The sequence below is a fragment of the Canis lupus genome, chromosome 15 (genome assembly GCF_003254725.2).
Source record: "Canis lupus dingo isolate Sandy chromosome 15, ASM325472v2, whole genome shotgun sequence".
In the NCBI taxonomy this organism is placed as follows: domain Eukaryota; kingdom Metazoa; phylum Chordata; class Mammalia; order Carnivora; family Canidae; genus Canis; species Canis lupus.
In genome coordinates, this window is record NC_064257.1 from 19,800,086 (window position 1) to 19,810,446 (window position 10,361).

Sequence of the window (10,361 nt, forward strand, 5' to 3'; positions counted from 1 at the left end):
AGTTCTAGCACCCCTCTAATTCTCGGTGCCGGGTCGCTTGCATTCAGTTCATTCTAACCTTTGTGATTATCTCCCTCGGGGGATTTGCCTTCTACTTCTTATTAACTGCATCACATTTTCCTAGAAACTCTACACAATACCATGAAACTCTTCCACATTGACAATCCATCATCAAGTTTTGGGGAGTTTTTCCGGAGTCATTTACCAAAGCCTGCTTTTACAAGAGCAACCTGGTAAAATCACGGAAGGGGAATAGCATATACTTTGGGATTCGATAGATCTGGATTTAAATCTATATTCTAATTTATTAACCGAATGATCCCACAGAGATGGTGATGATATTACATAGATTTATCATGAGGATTAACTAAAATAACAGAGTGCTTAACAAATAGTTTTTCAAACTTTAATGGGTACACACATTACTTTCACTTATTATTCCTACTCCTAGATGGGAACTGGGTGAGATCATATCTGGTGAAAAGAAACAGATGACTAACTTGACTTTATAGTGTCAGGTAGTCTCTGAGTGAAGCTTTTGGCTTGCACAATGTGGAGTGGAGGCTCCGGAATTGGTTCATGAGTCTGCATTCTGGCCGAAGTTTCCTGGGGGAGTTCTGAGCCACCATCTAGGACTGCACAGGCTGTACACCACGTAACTCAAAGGGGTGCCTTTTCATAACTAATGGTGTAAATGACACTTCTGGGAGCTGCTTAGTGAAATGGTCCTAGGGAATATTGATTGGATTTGGTTGAAATAATTTTCCTGATTTCTTTCATTACAGTTCAGAGAAGTAAGATTTTCTACCTATGTGCTTTAAATTAAATGCCACTTAATTATCTTTGTTCTGGTTTTAAAAATATAAGACGACCGTATCAGAGGATAGAAAAGTTAACATTTACATGTGCAAATTATCTTAAATATTATCTAACTAAATTTAATTATTTTTCAGACTTGGTAGAGTAGGTTGTCAAATTAATACAAGCTCCTGGTCAAGGTGAAAAGAAAATGAGAATATTTTGTTTTTAGTAATTCTTAGATACTTGATATTCTTTGAAAACAAGACAGAATGGTTGCTAGTTATCATCAGGCTCAACGAACAAAGTGTATTTTCCTCCTCTTGCCTGCTCATTCTAACTTAGTCCACTTGGGGCTCCCGTATAGCACAGATGTGATTTCCCGGACCTGCTTAGCCAACTGGTGAATGGGAATAGGTTTTAGATTTACAGATACTAGTGTACCGTGAGTACTATGGAAAAAGGCAATATTGTACTTGAAATTTTAAGTTCTCATCAGAATAACTGGCATGGATTTATATAGCTACTGTCACTGACACCATGCCATGAATGTTTTATAAATTTTTGATGTAGTCCAAAGAAAACAAATTGCAACAGATCCCTCCTGCATTGTCAATTAGGTGAGCAGATGTAACTGCTAAGAAGCAAGGCCCTTGGAGAGCCATTGCCTGTGTTACCAAAATTAAAATTGGGCTGGATATTTGGGGCTCCCTGCTCAAATCCCCTAATTACATTTACCAAAGCAAATCATTTTTTGAAAACATGGCTGCTGCCTCACTGGTCAAGATTTGGAAGATATTATCTAATAGTCTATTAAGGATGAAGGCAAAATGATTAAATGCCAGTTACTATGATTCTTGTACTATTTTAGGCGTCGAGATTCTTCGGCGGGTGGTGATCCTATTTTAATTTTCTTGGTGCAACTGAAATGATCTTGCCCATACTAATGCTGGTTTTGCTTTCCAGCTTATCCTTTGACATTTTTACCATCCCCAGGTGTCTGACTCTATCTTTCAGATTCAATTTAACTGGAGAAGAAATGAAATAACTTGAAAATGGCCTTGTTAGTTTCATATGCTATCAAATTAATAAAAGGTCTTATCCCTGTATGCAGAACCCCTACTCCACACATTTTTATTAGGAATGAGGTTTTCTTTGTCTGGCTTGGATTTGTGTGTGTTCTGGCCTTGGCCAAGCCCTCTTCATTTTCCAAATAGAAACTTAATGCACATAAAATTAACGACAAATCTGATTATGGTGATTTGCATAAATTAGAAGACACTTTTATTAATTTCCAAGGGCTTATCTCTACGAGAGGACATATAAATTTGGATGCTAATTAAGCCAGGATTACCTTTGTTAATGAATATAAGCATCCATTAAGCTCTCTAATGAAGAGGAGAGTGAACACTCATGGGTGAGGACACTATACCGTAGGTGCTGGCAGAAATTACAAACTTCTGTTGTTATATTTCACAGCATGAGGATGGCTCATTTATATTAAGAATAATTAGTCTAGCTGTTTTTGTTTTTTTTTAAAGACCACCGCAAGAAAAAAAAAATCAGAACCCTCTTTCCTTTGAGGGAAGACCAATTTGAAAGGAAAAGAATGTCTCCTGTTCCTGGTAAAATATTAACAGGAATCCCCCTGAAAACCTGTGTGGAGGTTTCTCAAAGAGTTAAAAATAGACCTGCCCTACCATCCAGCAATTGCACTGCTGGGGATTTACCCCAAAGATACAGATGCAGTGACACGCCGGGACCCCTGCACCCCGATGTTTCTAGCAGCAATGTCCACAATAACCAGACTGTGGAAGGAGCCTCGGTGTCCATCAAAAGATGATGGATAAGGAAGCTGTGGTCTCTGTATACAATGGAATATTCCTCAGCCATTAGAAACGACAAATACCCACCATTTGCTTCGACGTGGATGGACCTGGAGGGTATGATGCTGAGTGAAGTAAGTCAGTCGGAGAAGGACAAACATTATATGGTCTCATTCATTTGGGGAATATAAAAAATAGTGAAAGGGAATAAAGGGGAAAGGAGAAAAAACGAGTGGGAAATATCAGAAAGGGAGACAGAACATGAGAGACTCCTAACTCTGGGAAACGAACAAGGGGTGGTGGAAGGGGAGGTGGGCGGGGGTGGGGGTGACTGGGTAACGGTCACTGAGGGGGGCACTTGATGGGGTGAGCACTGGGTGTTCTGCTACATGTTGGCAAATTGAACTCCAAAAAAAAAAAAAAAAAAAAAAAAAAGACAATAAAAAAAAAAAGGAATCCCCCCTCCCAAGGAGAAATCACTCTACATTCTTAACTGGCTCCCGAGGACAATGATCGACTCTTCCGTTGGCCGTAATCACAGGTGTACTTCCTCCTGTATTTCTTTTGCCCTGTAATAGTTTCTTGACATTATCGGCCATCAGCATGGTATTGGTGCTAACGAGAGCTGTGGAAAATCTGGAACAGGTCAACAGCAAAGACATTCAAGAAAACAGCAGGACATAGAAAGCAACGCAGGGAGAGCCCTGAACAGAATTTTGAAGAAGATAAAATTTCCTCCTAGGATTTCATCTCTTTCTTTACTTTTTCTTCTTTTGTTTTTCCTACATGCCGTGTGTTTCATCTTCTTTTTACATTTCTCTTTTGTTTGGGTGTTTTATCTTCTTTCTAAAGTATCTTAGGGCTATGCTCTCTAAATTCTCAGAGTAGGCCGCTCTCAGAGGAGGGACCCTTGCTCTGAACCTCTCCCCGTCAGGCCTCCTTGTTCCGCGGCCCAGGGTTTGCTGGGTGGTCGGGGAATCCGATGAGCAGCCTCAGAGCAAGCCCTAGAAGCTAGAATGAGCTTGAGTTGGTTATTCCCTGAAAGTAGCCACAAACTTGTCACACCATAAAGCACACAGGCCTGAGTCCCACGTTCAGGTTCTTAACACATTCAAGGTATTGCGACTTTACGCAAATCATTTAAGTTCTCGGAGCTTCATTTCCACGTATCCATAACGTGGGGCTAATTGACAGATTCAGGGTCATGTAATAAGTATTACTCGAGTATTTGGCATATGCCAGGCACCGTCACAAGGGCTTTACATCTCTTAATGCGCCATCAAACGATCCCAAACCAGCGAGCCCTACTAGGACCCCTGACAGAGGAGAAGAAAGACACACAGAGATGTTGATTAATCGAGCCAGCATCTCTCCTGCTGGATTACTGCACTACATTCCTGCCTAGTCTTCCTGTTTCCATCCTTCTTGGCGTCTGTCTGGTCTGAGTCCCTCCTCTGCTCAGCCCTTTCTGGTGGCTTCTCCTCTTACCCAGAGTGAAAGCCCAAACCTACTGCATGTGCTACAAAGTGGTTGTGATTGTGTTGCCTCTCGGGCTTCGCGGTGTTCCAGCCCTTCTCTCGGGCCCCCACAGCTCCACGGCTACACCTTCCCTGCCCCTCCTCCGGGGCCATGAGGCTGCCTCCTCCTCCCTCCTGCCCACTCTTCTTTCAGAATCTCCAAGGCTCCTTTCTTCACGTTCTTTTCCCAAAAGCCCCTTAGTAAGCCTTCCCTGGTCACCTCATCTAAAATGACAGCCCCCCTCCACCCCCTAATGCTTCTTATCTCCCTTCTCTGCTTTACCGTTTGCTTTTCTTTTCTTTTTTTTTTTTAACTTTGACACCTGTGTGTCCCCTAAGCTCTCACTTGCCTGGGTTGCAAATCTTGGAGGATTTGATTCCCTGTTACCAAAGGATGTAGGACTCCCAGAGGATGGACTGAGCTTCCCTCCAATCTGGGTGTTTCTTTCCTATCCCTAGTAGCCAATCACACACGGGAGGGGGTCCAGCCCCGGGGGGCAGGGGGCCCACCAGTAGGGCTCTGAGTCACAGGTGCTATGAGAAGGCCTCCCAGTGAGGATAGCAGCCACCCCCCTCCGCCTTCTAGTCTTGGGCCTTCTCTAAGGCCTCCCCGTCTTCCTTTCCTTTGCAGTCAGTCTTCCCAGCTCTGCCTCTGTCCCCCACCACTGGGCGGCACCCAGGGGAGGCCAGGCCTGGACCCAGTCAGCCTTCCCGGGCCCTCCCCAGCTCTGGGACCCCACCTGCAATCTGAAGTACTTCTCCATTAATAAACTGCTGTGTCGGGATCCCTGGGTGGCGCAGCGGTTTGGCGCCTGCCTTTGGCCCAGGGCGCGATCCTGGACATGGAGCCTGCTTCTCCCTCTGCCTGTGTCTCTGCCTCTCTCTCTCTCTGTGACTATCATAAATAAATTAAAAAATTAAAAAAAATAAATAAATAAACTGCTGTGTCCACACTTCGTGGGCTGGTGGGAGCCGAGAGTGAGAAAGAGCCTTCCTTGAGAGGCTGCCATGGTGAGAAGTGGAGCCCCACGGGGCCGGCCAGCGTGGCCACCTGCTCCTGCCTGAGGCCCCCCCATCCTACCTGGAGCGGGGCGCTCCGTCCAGCAGCCTGTTCTTGTTCACGGGGGGCTTTGCATCTCCCACGTGCCCCATGGAGGGGGGGCCCCCCCCCGAGGGCCCTCAGCCCGGCCTGGATAGACCAAGCTGGGCCCTGCCTTCAGGGCCTCCCCTGCCTCGGTGGGCCTTCTTGGTCTGGTCGTTCAAGTCTAGAAACAATCAACTACAGCTCTGCTCACGCGGTAAGCATCAATTGCAAAATAGGGCTTATTCACCAGTGTTGCAAGTTGAGGCAGGAAGAAGTTAAGGAAAAAAGTATCTTTAGATACTTTGAGGAAATGCAGCTCAGACATTTTTAGGGAAATGTTTCAGGTGTAGCAGCATGCAAAAAAAAAAAAAAAAAAAAAAAGGGAATCATGGCAGTCCATAAGTTTTTTTAAAAAAAGTGAGTGTGTTTAAACATCAAGTAAAGGAGTAAATGATCCAATGTCATCTTTCATAGAGAGTGGGAGGCCCCTTCCTTTGTGACCTTCTGGTGTTGCTGTAAGTCTCCCTGCGTGAAAATGCCCCTTTCCGCCACGGAAGACAGGCTGCTTGGCCCTCCTGAAGCCTTACTGCATGTAAGGGGCGCGAATATGCTTATTGGCCCTGGAGAAGAGGCCTGCTGACCTCGGGGGTGGCCCAGGAGCATTCACGTTGCACACTGTTCCTTCTGAGGCGACTTCTTTCCGTTGCCTGTAGGCACCTCTTGTTACTTTTTCTTTCTCTCTTTCTCTTTTTCTTTTTTTTTTTTTTTTCTATTTTTGGACCTCTTGGAAACCCATGGTCTTAAAGAACAGAAAAGGAATGGAACAACACATTCTCACTTACAGTCGAGCATGGATTGAGGCAGGGAAAGAGAAAAAATTGGCACAATCAGGACGGTAGCAACAGCTAACAGTTTTGCAGCTTACAACACGGCAGGCACTGTGGCTAAATACTTCATATGCATTATTTCATTGAATCCTCGGAGTAGCTCCTCTTACAGATGAGACAACTAAGACCCAGAGATGTTAAGTTCATGCTCCAAGGTCACCCAGAGAGTCAGAAGAACAGCTACCTTTCATCTAACAAAAAAAACTAGTTGGTTTGTTTTTGTTTTTGCCTTACGTTACACAGAGCAACAAAACCTTCTTATGGCTTCTAGTTACATATTATGAATTTTCAGGGAAATTCCTGTTTAAGAAATTTTTTTTTTCTCAGCCCTGTTTGTATCTTTCCTATTTTTCTCCACTTCCCTTTTTTTCCAGGCCACATAGGATAGTAGAAAGAGAAAGGATGTTGGATATGGGCAAGGTTTATTCAGTTTTTACTATACAGCTTTCTAAAAATAAAAGATGAGGCAAATGCTTTAGTCTCTTGAACCTCAGTTCCTTATGTTTTAAAAAATAATAGCTCTTTCTTAAAGTAGGATGTAAAGTAGGATGTAATGATGCAATATAAAAATGCATGTGAAACTTGAATACTCCAGCCCTTCTTAAATTACCTGAAGTTTCCACTTTGTACAGTATTTTATTCAATGGAACATATATCTACTTCAAAAATCCTAAGAAACAATACAAATCACTACTGAAGTGTCTAAAAAAAGAAAGGAAAGAAATAAAGGGGTAATCTTATTTTTCAACATTTATCAAAACCTCTTAAAAATTCTCGGGCACCTGGGTGGCTCAGTCGGTTAAGCATCTGCCTTTGGCTCAGATCATGATCCAGGGGTCCTGGGATGAGCCCCACATGGGGCTCCCTGCTTAACGGGGAGTCTACTTCTCCCTCTCCCTCTGCCCCCCAACCCTGCTCATGTGCTCGCTCTCAAAATCTTTAAAAAAAATTATCTTCTCCCTCAAATCATAATTCATAGTTCAGCTACCCCAACTCTGTCCACAAATACTAGTTCTTCCTTATTGCTCTCTCCCCCCAGTGTCCTTACCCCAGGGCCACATTACCTGGTCCTGCAGGGATGACCATTCCATTGTCTGAGCTTTGAAAAGGTGGCTTTGTCTCAAATCATTTCTAAAGCAGTTTTGCTGAAACAAATACATGTAACAGCAAAAACCTTCAACTTTTCCTCCCTTTCTCCCCATTTTTCTTCCATCTCTTCTTCCTTAATTACTTCCTAAATAAAAATGATGTTTATTCCTTAAAGCCAATAATATTCGGTTGAAGCCTGTATGATAGCATTTTCTTCTTTTTGTCTTTTATGGTTAACTGTGTCTAATTTTTCAAATTGACTGTAAATTCATTGATTTAGTTAGGAATGCTTTTGGCTGCAAGTAACAGAAAAATTTGACTCGAGGTGCTTAAATGGAGGTTGTTTTTCTTATCTGCAAAATGTTAAGATGAAAGAAACCAGCTGTTGGCATTGGTTCAGCAGCTCACTCTTTGCAGAGCCAAAGTCTCTGCTCTAGTTAAGTCTTTCATTTAATCAAGAAAGCTTTTCCAGAAATCTGAGCAGAGTTTATTGTTGTTTTTTATATCTCACTGGTATAGGCTGTGTCAAAAGGCAATGCCAAACTTCAGGGAGGAAAGAGATTGAGATTAGGCCTTTGGTTTGCTTCGCTCTTAAAGACAGAACATGTCTTGGCCCACCCTTCCTCACTGTACCCAGTGCCACCTCTAGACATAGATAGTACTCAATACATATCTGTTAAATTGGCAAATTTATGAATAAATAAAAAAAGAATGTAGGGACGAATGACTTTTCAGCTGCTGAAGCCAACTCTTAGGTAGTACTCGTTCTAAGACTCATGAAGTCAGAATGTGACATGGAGAATTTTCCATGCTGAAATGAGGGAAAACATAATTGAAATAATCCACACTCTGATTTTTAGAAACTCTTCAAAGGGCCAAGAAAGGTTCAAAGGGCTTACTATGATCTTTGGTAGTTGCACTTGCTTCAGGATTAGGAAAAGTATTTCTAAAGGAATCTAAAGGCATTGATGACTTGAAATTGATCAAATTATGGCTGTTTTGTGCTGTTTTTAAAGACTTGTTTTTATTTTTTTTAAGATTTTATTTATTCATGAAAGCCATGGAGAGGCAGAGACATAGACAGAGGGAGAAGTAGGCTCCCTGTGGCAGCCTGATATGGGACTCGAACCCAGGACCCTGGGATCATGACCTGAGCCAAAGGCAGACGCTCAACCGCTGAGTCATCCAGGTGCCCTAAAGACCTATTTTTAACCTAAAAGTTTTAAAGTCACAGGACAGATGAAAGGATGGGAGAAAGATATGACAGGGTGAAGGCCTCAGTAGAAATACCCACATGAGGTCAATCCTACTCGGCTTTATTTAATACAGTCCTTGAGTCTTAGAAAAATCTCTTCATGCATAGACAGTAGCCTCCTAGGAAGTAGGCAGGGGTAACTTTTGTGGACTAGCTTCATTCCCACTTCTATTTTTTTTGTTGTTGTTGTTTTTATGGCTTTCTCTTTTTCTCATTTCTCATTTTTTTGTGTCTTTAGAAGTTGTCTTAAATCCATCTTGAATAAGCAGTGGTTAGGGAGCACTCATGACACTATTTTCTATGCCCATTTCTGAAACAAAAGGCTGCAATGACTTTCATTTTTAAATAAGCATTTTCAGAAACAGTCACAGAACTTGAGATAGAACTGAAAGTGTTAAAGATTTCACTTGACACTGTATGGCAACCAACTGGAATTTAAATTAAAACCTAAAAAAAAAAAAAATGCACTTGAAAACATGTCTAGGCTTCTTTGAAGTGTGACACATTGTAAGTTCACTGCCAAGCTATGAATTTAGGCACATCATATGGTGTTCATATTTATGATGGTCAAATCTGTCTTTCACAATTGCCACCCCACCTTCCCCAATACTAACCCTAATATTTCCTGGGCAATTAAAGAATTGTGATTATTATCTTATTTGAATTTTTGCCTTCAATTAGGCATATATGAAAATAAATCTTTTCTTTTTGTAGGACTTCATTGAGACCTATGAAACAAATGAGATAAAAAGGTTTCTTTTCATTGCTGCTTGCTAGATAAGAAATGAGTCTAGCCAATGCCTTATTTTTAAAAGAGCTTGTCTTGGGAGCAATTCTTCATTTAGTGTAAATTCTCAGCCTGCATTGTGGAGTGAGTAATACTGAAATCTTAACAGGTGGCTTAGCAATTGATGCACAAAGAAAAAGAATTATTACAACACCTTAACTGCTTGCAGATGTCCTGGGTAGGAAAATAGATGCTTCTTTTGTTTCATAGTGTGGTCTTTACTTTTCATGTTTAGTGATTTTTTAAAATTCTTGACAGGAATGTGTATACATGAATCCAACTGATTTTTTTAATTTATGACAAGGAGAATGTCAACCAGGGAAGGAGAATCTGTGCAATGGAAAGAAGAAAATGAGAATTGATAGAAATGGAATGAATTGTTTGTCCTTAAAGTGAAACTAAGGAAATGTGATTGAGTAGTGAACACAAAGGAAATGATATTTGGATTCTAGGAAACTCTGTTTCATGGTAGAACTTTTCTGGAACATGCATTTAAATCCCTCTATTTTTAATTTAGACTTTGAAATTTGGTTGTCACAATCCTGCTGTTATGTGAGATTTATTAGCGTATCCTGAAATTTTTGAAAAGTCCTATTTCACACTGGCTGGTGAAGCTTGTGTGGCCTCCTCTTCCTTCCCCTCTTGACTCTAGCCTAAGTGTTAGAGAGTAGATGGTAATAGATACTATTCCCAGCCCCCTAATCACTGAGAAGCATCAATTCTCTTTGTGGGTTTTGTTATAAACCTCTAGAATGCAAATATGAACACTTAATGAAATAATGAATGTGAGCAATCATCTTCAATTGTTGCTAATCTCACAAAGAGGCAATAAAAAATTAGGTGGCTCCTACTGGAAATCTACAGCACCACCTATAAAATATTTTTGTCCAAAAAAATCAAAGTTTTATCAAAGCAAGCTTTAGATCTAACTAATTTATAGTGAATAGAAGGAAGAGAGGAATATATAAAAAGGCACCACGGGGATTTATTCATCAAATTTCGGAATGTGAGAAACTCTATAGGACAAACAATCTGGTTTCTTTGACACATGAATTACAAGGGAAAAAGGGGAAACTATAGATGAAAAGAGACAATAAATATCAAACAAAAACAATGTA

At 41.3% G+C, this 10,361-nt stretch overlaps 1 protein-coding gene across 1 annotated transcript in view; it reads left to right on the top strand.

The window, feature by feature from the left end:
- ZDHHC17 (zinc finger DHHC-type palmitoyltransferase 17) overlaps positions 1-10,361 on the top strand; it is a 189,910-nt gene that overhangs the window by 156,997 nt on the left and 22,552 nt on the right. The window lies entirely within an intron of this gene.